The 14,883-nt window shown below is 36.9% G+C and overlaps 1 protein-coding gene across 9 annotated transcripts in view; it reads left to right on the forward strand.

Annotated features, from left to right (window-relative positions):
• The first annotated feature begins 734 nt into the window (after window positions 1-734).
• Window positions 735-14,883, forward strand: part of LOC137426940 (NACHT, LRR and PYD domains-containing protein 3) — a 113,577-nt gene continuing 99,428 nt past the window's right edge. For 3 of the 9 annotated variants that reach the window (XM_068115983.2, XM_078778836.1, XM_068115982.2), the window contains exons 1-3: window positions 753-881; window positions 1,123-1,165; window positions 1,433-1,539. The gene's annotated coding sequence lies outside the window, so the exon portion shown is untranslated. Of the gene's footprint in view, window positions 964-1,122; window positions 1,166-1,432; window positions 1,540-14,883 lie in introns of all 9 variants that reach the window. The other 6 variants (XM_078778838.1, XM_078778837.1, XR_010984422.2 and 3 more) reach the window with 5 other exon arrangements.

Below are 14,883 nucleotides of genomic sequence, written 5' to 3' on the forward strand. Positions count from 1 at the left end.
CATTAATATCAGTCAGTGGTTAGAAAGGGCTTTATCTATTAGAAGATGTTCAACACCATCTGAAATCATCCCCCATCGAAAGCCATGATCTTTTCACGCAGCCCCAACCCTCCCAAAATCTTGCTTATATATCCATAATTTCCACCCCTCATCGTTACCTGCATCCCTTGTTTGTCTGTCTCCGTCTATCTTCTTCCTCCACCCTGTTTTTTTTTTTTTTTTTTTTTTTTTGTTGTTGTTGTTGTTGCTGTTGTTTCCCCTCTCTCCTGCTGTTACCTTTGCCATGTTGTGTCCTGATCTGTTGTGTCCAACCTCTTCAACGAGCCTAGACCATGTATTAAACAAGTAAACGAAAAAACATGTTTGAGAGCTACACACTTTTATTTCATTTTTAAAGCTTTAAACACTTTAAAAAAAATTGAAATTACATTTTGATTGATGAAAATGTATCACAAAAGAGGACCATGGGTCAAATTTAAGCTCTCTAGGAGTAGGACGTATGAAACCGAGAAAACGAACGGCTCAAAGATTCGAAACGGGACAAACAAAGTTCAGATGAAGTTAAATAAACGTGTGTAAAAATAAGAAATCCTACTTACCAAGTTACCATGTTTTAATATTGGAGTTACTACGGCATGAGTTAACCGCCTGGTCCTTCATCTGTGGTCCCTTTCCAATTGGTTGGGTGCTGATTGGTGTTTGACTCCTGATTGGCTGTGTTCTTGGGTTTCAAGGAGAAGGGGCGTGGTCTTGTGTCACGGGGAAATGAACGTTTTCAGGAAGTTTCTTGTCTGCCTGGGAATCCTGGGATTCCCGTGTTGTGGCGAAATGGCGAAGCGCAGTTTGTAAAATCAATAGCGGAGACTCGCTGCAGGTTCTGTGTGAGTTACCATGTTTGAGGGTGTTTTGTTTTACTTTAATCGACTTCACGAGTGACATGTTGTTTGAAGGAAGTTAAATACGGTACGTTCGTTCGACAAGGCCGAAGGTTCATTCGGATATCGTTTTTTTAAACGTTGAACTTGTTTAATGTTTGTGCTTTTCTTCCTCCATTGTGTTTTCATCTTTGATAACTCCATTGAGGTGTGTAAAGGTTACTTTATTTAATTTATTTATTTACAGGTACATCAAGACATACATTGCACACCTACAGGAATGCTAAAAGGTGAACCAAATCACTATAGTATAGTATAGAGTAACTTTCCTATGGCGGAGTTGTTTCTAAAAAACATTTAGAGGTTGTCTCAAAAATATTGTTCAATTACCATGAACTATGTTTATATAATGTGATATCAAATACTGTACTGACTAGAGAGTTCATAGAACACGATACCCCATACAGTGAGAAGGTATTATTGTTTTGTATGCATTCTGGGGCTGCTGGTTGCATCATTGCTGGGAGTGCCGCTGATGCAGTGCCCTATGTTCCCAGTAAGCTGGTACTCATCTTGCTGACCTCGGAAGGATGACGGGCTGAGTAAATCCACCTGGTGTTATTTCACGGAACAACAGGGGCTCAAACTCAAGACCCTAAAGATCGTAAGTCATTGATAAAGAACGGCTGGCTTGGCAAGCGCTAGTTAGCTGCTTGGTAACTGAACACACCCCAGGCCTACACCGTGCAGGCAACAATCGAAGATGCCTCTTCGTGGTGGTTGTACCCCCCCAACGCAAGTCGGGGGTCAAATCTTCCCCATTCTTCCCTGCTGCGCGGATTCATCAGGGCAGCGGGTTCACGGTCAGAGTGGCGATCGGTCCCCATGGACCGGCCCTTTCCCTCTGGTCTCTGTCTCTCTCTAACCCTGTCGTGCCCCCGACTTTGCGAATGTGGGGTACACCACCCTAGATGTGAGGGATCTCTGGGTCGCTCCTGCGAGATCGTTCGGCTGTCTCCGTGCTGCGGGCTTGTTCAATAGAACTGTCCAGCGCTATACAACAACAACAACACCGCACATTGTTCAAGTATAATACTTAAATTTCAATAAAATAATGATTTTAAAGATCGATAAATAAAAAAATCCGGAAGTTTAGCGCTACTGAAGCAGTCTTATACCTCACCCTTATACACTTCAATAAGACAACATTGAGTCGCAGTTTAGGATATGGAGGCTTATTCATCACCATAGAATACAGCGTCAATCAGCATCTTCTTCACCCCGACCCTTTCACATACTATGCCCTATCATCATCATTATCATAATCATCATTGTCATCATCGGGTTCAGGGAAGAAGGTGATCCTGTAATACCTCGGTCTTTTCATCATTGTAATACTGAACTTTAGTGTGAGCACATGCTTGAGAAGAGCAGACTCATGGAAGGTGAAAGCATTCGTTTCATCAGAGTTTGTCTAATCTAGACTTGAATTCATTTGTCGTCTTGGCTTCAACTACTTCAACTACTGTTCCAGTCATCCACCACTCTACTGCTAAAAAAAGCACTTCCTGATGTCTAGTCTGTTCCTTTCCTCAAATAATTTCCTTGAGTGACCTCGAGTTGAAGTTTGTTGATCTGGCGTGAATAAATGACTGGGATCCATCCTGATCAGCCTATGAAGAATCTGGTGTACAATAATCCTATCACCCCTCCTCTTCCTGCAGTAGCGGGAGTGTAGATTCAATATCCTCAGCCTATCTATTCTTGGTAGGGAAGCTCCTTTATTTCTGGAATCAATTTAGTGGCCTTCCTCTTCACTTTCTGAACTTTATCCGTGTGTCTTAAATCAGAGGTGCCAGAGGATATTTCCTTATTGTAGGAGAGGTCTGACCAATGTTGAGAACAAAAATGGCAAGGAATCCTGTTCAAGTGACTGAATGTCTTCCTTATGATGCCAAGTAACTGGTAACTACTCAAGACCCTAAGATCGTAAGTCATTGATAAGGAACGGCTGGCTTGGCAAGCGCTAGTTAGCTGCTTGGCAACTGAACACACCCCAGGCCTACACCGCGCAGGCAACTATCGCGGATGCCCTCTTCGTGGTGGTTGTACCCCCTCCAACGCAAGTCGGGGGTCAAATCTTCCCCATTCTTCCCTGCTGCGCGGATTCATCAGGGCAGCGGGTTCACGGTCAGAGTGGCGATCGGTCCCCATGGACCGGCCCTTTCACTCTGGTCTCTGTCTCTCTCTAACCCTGTCGTGCCCCCGACTTTGCGAATGTGGGGTACACCACCCTAGATGTGAGGGATCTCTGGGTCACTCTCCTGGGAGATCGTTCGGCTGTCTCCATGCTGCGGGCTTGTTCAATAGAACTGTCCAGCGCTATACAACAACAACAACAACAACACCGCACATTGTTCAAGTATAATACTTCAATTTCAATAAAATAATGATTTTAAAGATCGATAAATAAAAATATCTCTCTGTCCCGCAAATATTCCTACAGGTCGCACAAGATTTGCCTGCAACCCTCTTATGGTCAAACTGCCAAAATCAAGACTCTCTGCTCACCTTCACTCCTTCATTCCTCTTTTCTCCCGCCTCTGGAACAAACTCCCTCACTCTCTTCAATCCCACTCCACCCTCCAGGTCTTTAAAACAGCTGTTCACCACCATCTCTTATCTTCCCCCATCCAAAACCTTGATCTTTTCTACCCCCACTAATTCACCCCAGATCCACTTTTTTGAAATACCAACTTCTGTCCTGGAAGTCCTTGGTGTCCTTGTGTTTTATACTTCTCCCTCCCCCCCCCCCTTCCCACGCCTCCTCCCCCCAAGCCCTCTCCCTTCCACACATCTCCCTGCTCTCAAATGTTGTGTTTGTGTGCTTCCCCTTCTCTCCCCATCTTGTTTTCCGCTCCCTCTTTTTGTGTGTTTTGTTTGTCTGGTTGATTTGTTTGTGAAGTAAATGTTAGCTCTTTCACGAGCCTCGATTCAGTATACAAAAAAAAAGAAAAAAAAAAAGCCTTTGTTAACAGGTGCTACAACATGTTTGTGGAATCTCAATTCCCTGTTCAATAGAACTTCCAAGTCTATCTCCTGATTGACTTTCTGTACTTGATTCATACTGATTTGATGTGATTGACTTGATTCATACTGTACTCCTGTTCGAGGTTGTTTCTGCCTATGTGTATCCAGAGACTGGAATTTTTAAAGTGAATCTTCACCATTGAGAGATGGGCCCAAAAACAATATATAGCATGTTATCTCAAAACGTTATGGACGGATTATGACAAAACTTGCTGGATGAGTTGGTTTGGTAGGTAACAAGAACAAGCCGATTAGATTTTGGTTCAGGTCCGAATCCAGATCCGGCCTATCAGTGGGATACAAAATGTAAACTGTTCAGCCTGGCGGAGGTATGCGCTCTACCGAGTGCTGTTGTAGTTATAATTTTAACGACGATATTACTGGACAGACTCTTGGATATTTAAAATGAGAAGTTGGTGTTTCTTAGATTATTATTGTATCTTTAGCCTGGTGTTGGCTTAGCGGTTAAGGTGCTGGCTTGGGATCCTAGGATCCTGGATTCGAATCCCGGTCGATTGCTGAATTAACGCTAGGGGGGTTGACTCAGCCTGTCAGCCTTCTGAGGTCGGCAAATTGAGTACCAGTTCACTGGTAATTCCCTGTGTGTTGCAAGAGGCGACCAACAGGGTTGGCGGCAGGAAGGGCATCCGGCTGTAAAATGTTGCTTCAAAAAGGGGACCACGGTGCCCGAAAAAGGCCAAACCCCGCTCTGCACGGAAAAATGGCCTCGAAAGGTGGTTCTTTTAACCTGGTGTTGGCCTCATTGTTAAGGTGGCCATCTTGCGATTGTAGGTCTTGAGTTAGAGTTCCATGGTCATACCATTAGATAACACCAGGTGGGTTGAGTGAGCCTGTCACCCATCCGAGTTTGGCAAAATAAGTACCAGCTTAGTGGTAACATGGCACTGTATCAGCTGCAGAGCTGCACTTCTAGAGATAATGCCAACAACAGCCACAGGCTTCATACGAAACAACAACAACAACAACAATTCATCACTGATGGCACACACGTAAAGAGATGGCATAACTTTGCAAGCAACGCAGCAACAGACAGACTAGTTCTAAGGTAAAATATAGTATTCCGGCCACCATTGCAAGTTCTCAGAACACTTAATTGACAATGGGTTCCCTATAAATAACAGGCCATTTAATTGTTGTTGAAGGACTAGTTTAGAGTAGTGCTCTCCAGTGAGCTTGTAGCTCCGCAGGTTAACCAGGAAGGTTTTAAGGCATAGAATGTCGACAGAGGATTTCTACATCGAGTTAAAAGGAATAAAAGCTTGAAGCTAAATAGGTTTTGGAAAGGGGTATTGGGACAAAGGAGGAGTAGCTGAATCTGCGGGGCCCATTTTAGCCTAGTTTGTTAAAAACCCATAGAATGTTTAACTCTGGCACAATCAGCACCAATAAACATTTGCATAAAGGAATAGTCACTACAGAGAGACCTCGTCATCAGAGTGAACAACTTCACAAAGGTCATGTGCGTAAGCAATCATCTTAACTGGATTTGACATTGGTAGGGGAGACAAACCAAAGTGTGTGCAACCGAATAAGCTAAAGAGAAAAAGATCCTGGACCACACACACACACACACACACACACACACACACACACACACACACACACACACACACACACACACACACACACACACACACACACACACACACACACACACACACACACACACACACACACACACACACACCTGCAAGTTAGAGGCTTGGATAAGATAGTGTTAATGTAATGTGGGTAGAAAATAGCATGGTAAGGATGGGGAATGGCGTGAGTTTGTGGTGCAACAAATGCTTGTTGCCATGTAGGGAAAAGTGTGATTGAACCATCTCAAGAATGCAGTTCCTAGAGGACCAAGGGAGTGGCCATGTGCAGTAAAAGCCTGGATTTTGAGAGTTTAACAAGGAGGGCCTTATTGGATGAATATGTGCGCCCAAGCGAGATATTTCCTCCTGATAGATATATTCATGGTAATGTGTATATTTGTTTGGGGTTGGGTGGGGAGTAATGCAGTTGGGAGAACTTATTGAATAAGATGGCATTCCTCCTCGTGTCTTGAAGGAGTGTGCTTCAGAACTTGTACCCGTGTTTGCTCGTTTGTTGCACACCGCACCTTTCCTATGCCATCTCCAGGCATTGCGAAACGTCATTGCCGGGCACCGAAGGGAGCTCGGCAGTGACGCACGCTGAAAGGGAGTACTCAGTTTTCACTCTCGTTGTTTTCTTGCTTTCTTTCTTGGTTGTCCGGACGATATCTCAGCCATCCTTTGAGCTAGGAAGCTGAAATTTCGGCACAGTAGTGAGCAAGTCCTTTGTCAAAAACGGTATTTTTTGTTTTTTGAATAATCAATTAATTAAGGAGTTATTTAATTATTAGCGATTAATTAAGTACTTATTTAATTAATTAAATTTCATTTCTCTTCTGACCATTAACTCAGGCACCTTTTGAGTTAGGAAGCTGATATTTGGACATGCCAATGACCAGGTGATTTGGCTGCAAAGGCTATTTTTGATTTATTAATTAATCAATTAATCGATTAATTACTTAATTATTCGATTAATGACAACAATTTTTTTTTTTTAAGTTACAGATTCTGATGAAATGGTGGTGGTTTATGTGTTCTCTGACCGAATTGATTAATAATTTAATTTTTTTATGATTATTATTTATTTATTTTCATTATTAATCATTTATTTATTTTCTTTCTCATTTGGCCAATATCTCAGGCACCTTTTGAGCTCGGAAGCTAATATTTGGACATGAGTGATCAAGTGATGTGGCTATCGAGGATATTTTTGATTTATTGATTAATCAATAAATCAATTAATCGATTAATTATTTAATTATTCGATTAATTACTAAAAAAAAACAAAACAAGTACACATACATTCAAAGTACACCGCCCCATGCCAAATAATTAAATATGCTGCAGCGCGGCATTGCCGGGGCGCCTCGGGCGCCCGGCGATACCGCAGTGCAGCTCATTGAGGCTGCATTGGGAGGGAGAGGTGTACACTAATTGATTGATTAATTGTATAATTAAAATCAATAAAAGATTATCACAAAATATTTTCATAATCAATTGGCTAATCGCATAACTAAACCACTAGTGCTTCATCCGAAGATGTATCTTTTAGAAATTTAATTAAATAAGTCATTTATAAAAAATTAAATAATTAATTGATTACTCAATAAATAATTAATCGATTAATCAATAAATAATTAATAGATGAAATGATTAATCAATAAATCAAAAATATCCTTGATAGCCACATCACTTGGTCACTCATGTCCAAATATTAGCTTCCCAGCTCAAAAGGTGCCTGAGATATTGGCCAAATGAGAAAGAAAATAAATAAATGATTAATAATGAAAATAAATAAATAATAATCATAAAAAAATTAAATTATTAATCAATTTGGTCAGAGAACACATAAACTACCACTATTTCATCAGAATCTGTAACTTTAAAAAAAAAAAAGTTTTTGTCATTAATCGAATAATTAAATAATTAATCGATTAATTGATTAATTAATAAATCAAAAATATCCTTTGCAGCCAAATCACCTGGTCATTGGCATGTCCAAATATCAGCTTCCTAACTCAAAAGGTGCCTGAGTTAATGGTCAGAAGAGAAAGGAAATTTGATTAATTAAATAAGTACTTAATTAATCGCTAATAATTAAATAACTCCTCAATTTATTGATTAATCAAAAAAAAAAATACCGTTTTTGACAAAGCACTTTCTCACTATTGTGCCAAAATTTCAGCTTCCAAGCTCAAAGGATGGCTGAGATATCGCCCAGACAAACAAAGAAGAAAACAAGAAAACAAAGAAATTAAATAAGTACTTAATTAATCGCTAATAATTAAATAACTCATCAATTAATTGATTAATCAAAAAACAAAAAATAACGTTTTTGACAAAGGACTTGCTCACTATTGTGCCGAAATTTCAGCTTCCTAGCTCAAAGGATGGCTGAGATATCGCCCGGAAAACCAAACAAACAAACAAGAAAGAAAACAAACAAGTACACATACATTCAAAGTACACCGCCCCATGCCAAATAATTAAATATGCTGCAGCGCGGCATTGCCGGGGCGCCTCCGGCGCCCGGCAATACCGCAGTGCAGCTCATTGAGGCTGCATTGGGAGGGAGAGGTGTACACTAATTGATTGATTAATTGTATAATTAAAATCAATAAAAGATTATCACAAAATATTTTCATAATCAATTGGCTAATCGCATAACTAAACCAGTAGTGCTTCATCCGAAGATGTATCTTTTAGAAATTTAATTAAATAAGTCATTTATAAAAAATTAAATAATTAATTGATTACTCAATAAATAATTAATCGATTAATCAATAAATACTTAATAGATGAAATGATTAATCAATAAATCAAAAATATCCTTGATAGCCACATCACTTGGTCACTCATGTCCAAATATTAGCTTCCCAGCTCAAAAGGTGCCTGAGATATTGGCCAAATGAGAAAGAAAATAAATAAATGATTAATAATGAAAATAAATAAATAATAATCATAAAAAAATTAAATTATTAATCAATTTGGTCAGAGAACACATAAACTACCACTATTTCATCAGAATCTGTAACTTAAAAAAAAAAAATTTTTTTGTCATTAATCGAATAATTAAATAATTAATCGATTAATTGATTAATTAATAAATCAAAAATATCCTTTGCAGCCAAATCACCTGGTCATTGGCATGTCCAAATATCAGCTTCCTAACTCAAAAGGTGCCTGAGTTAATAATGGTCAGAAGATAAATGAAATTTAATTAATTAAATAAGTACTTAATTAAACGCTAATAATTAAATAACTCCTCAATTAATTGATTATTCAAAAAACAAAAAATATCGTATTTGACAAAGGACTTGCTCACTACTGTGCCGAAATTTCAGCTTCCTAGCTCAAAGGATGGCTGAGATATCGTCCGGACAACCAAGAAAGAAAACAAACAAACAAGAAAACAAACAAGTACACATACATTCAAAGTACACCGCCCCATGCCAAATAATTAAATATGCTGCAGCGCGGCATTGCCGGGGCGCCTCCGGCGCCCGGCAATACCGCAGTGCAGCTCATTGAGGCTGCATTGGGAGGGAGAGGTGTACACTAATTGATTGATTAATTGTATAATTAAAATCAATAAAAGATTATCACAAAATATTTTCATAATCAATTGGCTAATCGCATAACTAAACCACTAGTGCTTCATCCATGTATCTTTTAGAAATTTAATTAAATAAGTCATTTATAAAAAATTAAATAATTAATTGATTACTCAATAAATAATTAATCGATTAATCAATAAATAATTAATAGATGAAATGATTAATCAATAAATCAAAAATATCCTTGATAGCCACATCACTTGGTCACTCATGTCCAAATATTAGCTTCCCAGCTCAAAAGGTGCCTGAGATATTGGCCAAATGAGAAAGAAAATAAATAAATGATTAATAATGAAAATAAATAAATAATAATCATAAAAAAATTAAATTATTAATCAATTTGGTCAGAGAACACATAAACTACCACTATTTCATCAGAATCTGTAACTTTAAAAAAAAAAATTTTTTTGTCATTAATCGAATAATTAAATAATTAATCGATTAATTGATTAATTAATAAATCAAAAATATCCTTTGCAGCCAAATCACCTGGTCATTGGCATGTCCAAATATCAGCTTCCTAACTCAAAAGGTGCCTGAGTTAATAATGGTCAGAAGAGAAATGAAATTTAATTAATTAAATAAGTACTTAATTAAACGCTAATAATTAAATAACTCCTCAATTAATTGATTATTCAAAAAACAAAAAATACCGTATTTGACAAAGGACTTGCTCACTACTGTGCCGAAATTTCAGCTTCCTAGCTCAAAGGATGGCTGAGATATCGTCCGGACAACCAAGAAAGAAAACAAACAAGAAAACAAACAAACAAGAAACCAGAGTGAAAACTGAGTACTCTCTTTCAGCGTGCGTCACTGCCGAGCCCCCTTCGGTGCCCAGCAATGACGATTTGCAATGCCTGGAGATGGCATAGGAAAGGAGCGGTGTACAACAAGTACACATACATTCAAAGTACACCGCCCCATGCCAAATAATTAAATATGCTGCAGCGCGGCATTGCCGGGGCGCCTCCGGCGCCCGGCAATACCGCAGTGCAGCTCATTGAGGCTGCATTGGGAGGGAGAGGTGTACACTAATTGATTGATTAATTGTATAATTAAAATCAATAAAAGATTATCACAAAATATTTTCATAATCAATTGGCTAATCGCATAACTAAACCAGTAGTGCTTCATCCGAAGATGTATCTTTTAGAAATTTAATTAAATAAGTCATTTATAAAAAATTAAATAATTAATTGATTACTCAATAAATAATTAATCGATTAATCAATAAATACTTAATAGATGAAATGATTAATCAATAAATCAAAAATATCCTTGATAGCCACATCACTTGGTCACTCATGTCCAAATATTAGCTTCCCAGCTCAAAAGGTGCCTGAGATATTGGCCAAATGAGAAAGAAAATAAATAAATGATTAATAATGAAAATAAATAAATAATAATCATAAAAAAATTAAATTATTAATCAATTTGGTCAGAGAACACATAAACTACCACTATTTCATCAGAATCTGTAACTTAAAAAAAAAAATTTTTTTTGTCATTAATCGAATAATTAAATAATTAATCGATTAATTGATTAATTAATAAATCAAAAATATCCTTTGCAGCCAAATCACCTGGTCATTGGCATGTCCAAATATCAGCTTCCTAACTCAAAAGGTGCCTGAGTTAATAATGGTCAGAAGATAAATGAAATTTAATTAATTAAATAAGTACTTAATTAAACGCTAATAATTAAATAACTCCTCAATTAATTGATTATTCAAAAAACAAAAAATACCGTATTTGACAAAGGACTTGCTCACTACTGTGCCGAAATTTCAGCTTCCTAGCTCAAAGGATGGCTGAGATATCGTCCGGACAACCAAGAAAACAAGAAAACAAACAAGAAAACAAACAAGAAAACAAACAAGAAACCAGAGTGAAAACTGAGTACTCTCTTTCAGCGTGCGTCACTGCCGAGCCCCCTTCGGTGCCCGGCAATGACGATTTGCAATGCCTGGAGGTGGCATAGGAAAGGAGCGGTGTACAACAAGTACACATACATTCAAAGTACACCGCCCCATGCCAAATAATTAAATATGCTGCAGCGCGGCATTGCCGGGGCGCCTCCGGCGCCCGGCAATACCGCAGTGCAGCTCATTGAGGCTGCATTGGGAGGGAGAGGTGTACACTAATTGATTGATTAATTGTATAATTAAAATCAATAAAAGATTATCACAAAATATTTTCATAATCAATTGGCTAATCGCATAACTAAACCAGTAGTGCTTCATCCGAAGATGTATCTTTTAGAAATTTAATTAAATAAGTCATTTATAAAAAATTAAATAATTAATTGATTACTCAATAAATAATTAATCGATTAATCAATAAATACTTAATAGATGAAATGATTAATCAATAAATCAAAAATATCCTTGATAGCCACATCACTTGGTCACTCATGTCCAAATATTAGCTTCCCAGCTCAAAAGGTGCCTGAGATATTGGCCAAATGAGAAAGAAAATAAATAAATGATTAATAATGAAAATAAATAAATAATAATCATAAAAAAATTAAATTATTAATCAATTTGGTCAGAGAACACATAAACTACCACTATTTCATCAGAATCTGTAACTTAAAAAAAAAAAAATTTTTTGTCATTAATCGAATAATTAAATAATTAATCGATTAATTGATTAATTAATAAATCAAAAATATCCTTTGCAGCCAAATCACCTGGTCATTGGCATGCCCAAATATCAGCTTCCTAACTCAAAAGGTGCCTGAGTTAATAATGGTCAGAAGATAAATGAAATTTAATTAATTAAATAAGTACTTAATTAAACGCTAATAATTAAATAACTCCTCAATTAATTGATTATTCAAAAAACAAAAAATACCGTATTTGACAAAGGACTTGCTCACTACTGTGCCGAAATTTCAGCTTCCTAGCTCAAAGGATGGCTGAGATATCGTCCGGACAACCAAGAAAGAAAGAAAACAAACAAACAAGAAAACAAGTACAAATACATTCAAAGTACACCGCCCCATGCCAAATAATTAAATATGCTGCAGCGCGGCATTGCCGGGGCGCCTCAGGCGCCCGGCAATACCGCAGTGCAGCTCATTGAGGCTGCATTGGGAGGGAGACGTGTACACTAATTGATTGATTAATTGTATAATTAAAATCAATAAAAGATTATCACAAAATATTTTCATAATCAATTGGCTAATCGCATAACTAAACCACTAGTGCTTCATCCGAAGATGTATCTTTTAGAAATTTAATTAAATAAGTCATTTATAAAAAATTAAATAATTAATTGATTACTCAATAAATAATTAATCGATTAATCAATAAATAATTAATAGATGAAATGATTAATCAATAAATCAAAAATATCCTTGATAGCCACATCACTTGGTCACTCATGTCCAAATATTAGCTTCCCAGCTCAAAAGGTGCCTGAGATATTGGCCAAATGAGAAAGAAAATAAATAAATGATTAATAATGAAAATAAATAAATAATAATCATAAAAAAATTAAATTATTAATCAATTTGGTCAGAGAACACATAAACTACCACTATTTCATCAGAATCTGTAACTTTAAAAAAAAAATTTTTTTTGTCATTAATCGAATAATTAAATAATTAATCGATTAATTGATTAATTAATAAATCAAAAATATCCTTTGCAGCCAAATCACCTGGTCATTGGCATGTCCAAATATCAGCTTCCTAACTCAAAAGGTGCCTGAGTTAATAATGGTCAGAAGAGAAATGAAATTTAATTAATTAAATAAGTACTTAATTAAACGCTAATAATTAAATAACTCCTCAATTAATTGATTATTCAAAAAACAAAAAATACCGTATTTGACAAAGGACTTGCTCACTACTGTGCCGAAATTTCAGCTTCCTAGCTCAAAGGATGGCTGAGATATCGTCCGGACAACCAAGAAAACAAACAAACAAGAAACCAGAGTGAAAACTGAGTACTCTCTTTCAGCGTGCGTCACTGCCGAGCCCCCTTTGGTGCCCGGCAATGACGATTTGCAATGCCTGGAGATGGCATAGGAAAGGAGCGGTGTACAACAAGTACACATACATTCAAAGTACACCGCCCCATGCCAAATAATTAAATATGCTGCAGCGCGGCATTGCCGGGGCGCCACCGGCGCCCGGCAATACCGCAGTGCAGCTCATTGAGGCTGCATTGGGAGGGAGAGGTGTACACTAATTGATTGATTAATTGTATAATTAAAATCAATAAAAGATTATCACAAAATATTTTCATAATCAATTGGCTAATCGCATAACTAAACCAGTAGTGCTTCATCCGAAGATGTATCTTTTAGAAATTTAATTAAATAAGTCATTTATAAAAAATTAAATAATTAATTGATTACTCAATAAATAATTAATCGATTAATCAATAAATACTTAATAGATGAAATGATTAATCAATAAATCAAAAATATCCTTGATAGCCACATCACTTGGTCACTCATGTCCAAATATTAGCTTCCCAGCTCAAAAGGTGCCTGAGATATTGGCCAAATGAGAAAGAAAATAAATAAATGATTAATAATGAAAATAAATAAATAATAATCATAAAAAAATTAAATTATTAATCAATTTGGTCAGAGAACACATAAACTACCACTATTTCATCAGAATCTGTAACTAAAAAAAAAAAAATTTTTTTGTCATTAATCGAATAATTAAATAATTAATCGATTAATTGATTAATTAATAAATCAAAAATATCCTTTGCAGCCAAATCACCTGGTCATTGGCATGTCCAAATATCAGCTTCCTAACTCAAAAGGTGCCTGAGTTAATAATGGTCAGAAGATAAATGAAATTTAATTAATTAAATAAGTACTTAATTAAACGCTAATAATTAAATAACTCCTCAATTAATTGATTATTCAAAAAACAAAAAATACCGTATTTGACAAAGGACTTGCTCACTACTGTGCCGAAATTTCAGCTTCCTAGCTCAAAGGATGGCTGAGATATCGTCCGGACAACCAAGAAAACAAACAAGAAACCAGAGTGAAAACTGAGTACTCTCTTTCAGCGTGCGTCACTGCCGAGCCCCCTTCGGTGCCCGGCAATGACGATTTGCAATGCCTGGAGGTGGCATAGGAAAGGAGCGGTGTACAACAAGAAACCAGAGTGAAAACTGAGTACTCTCTTTCAGCGTGCGTCACTGCCGAGCCCCCTTTGGTGCCCGGCAATGACGATTTGCAATGCCTGGAGATGGCATAGGAAAGGAGCGGTGTACAACAAGTACACATACATTCAAAGTACACCGCCCCATGCCAAATAATTAAATATGCTGCAGCGCGGCATTGCCGGGGCGCCTCCGGCGCCCGGCAATACCGCAGTGCAGCTCATTGAGGCTGCATTGGGAGGGAGAGGTGTACACTAATTGATTGATTAATTGTATAATTAAAATCAATAAAAGATTATCACAAAATATTTTCATAATCAATTGGCTAATCGCATAACTAAACCAGTAGTGCTTCATCCGAAGATGTATCTTTTAGAAATTTAATTAAATAAGTCATTTATAAAAAATTAAATAATTAATTGATTACTCAATAAATAATTAATCGATTAATCAATAAATACTTAATAGATGAAATGATTAATCAATAAATCAAAAATATCCTTGATAGCCACATCACTTGGTCACTCATGTCTAAATATTAGCTTCCCAGCTCAAA

The sequence above is a fragment of the Myxine glutinosa genome, chromosome 5 (genome assembly GCF_964187855.1).
Source record: "Myxine glutinosa chromosome 5, kmMyxGlut1.1, whole genome shotgun sequence".
Classification (NCBI taxonomy): Eukaryota; Metazoa; Chordata; class Myxini; order Myxiniformes; family Myxinidae; genus Myxine; species Myxine glutinosa.